Raw genomic sequence first — 231 nt, 5'->3', positions numbered from 1 at the left:
ATCTTCAGGACGAAAACACCTTTGGAATAGTTACGTATTTTTTTCTGTTCATTATCTCCGAAAACAAAAAACAGAAAGACAGAATAGCCTTATTGAAGGATCAGATAACAACTTTGAAATGATATTGTAAATTATATCAAGGAGGAATTTAAAAGCGTTGCAGCATTTTTTTCAATAAATCTATATTGTAAAAAGTGTATTTTTCTTGCATTAACACAAGAGATTTTTCCT

Source organism: Penaeus monodon, chromosome 29, assembly GCF_015228065.2.
Source record: "Penaeus monodon isolate SGIC_2016 chromosome 29, NSTDA_Pmon_1, whole genome shotgun sequence".
NCBI lineage: Eukaryota > Metazoa > Arthropoda > Malacostraca > Decapoda > Penaeidae > Penaeus > Penaeus monodon.
The sequence above is the reverse complement of the archived record's forward strand: the minus strand, read 5'-3'. Positions refer to the sequence as shown.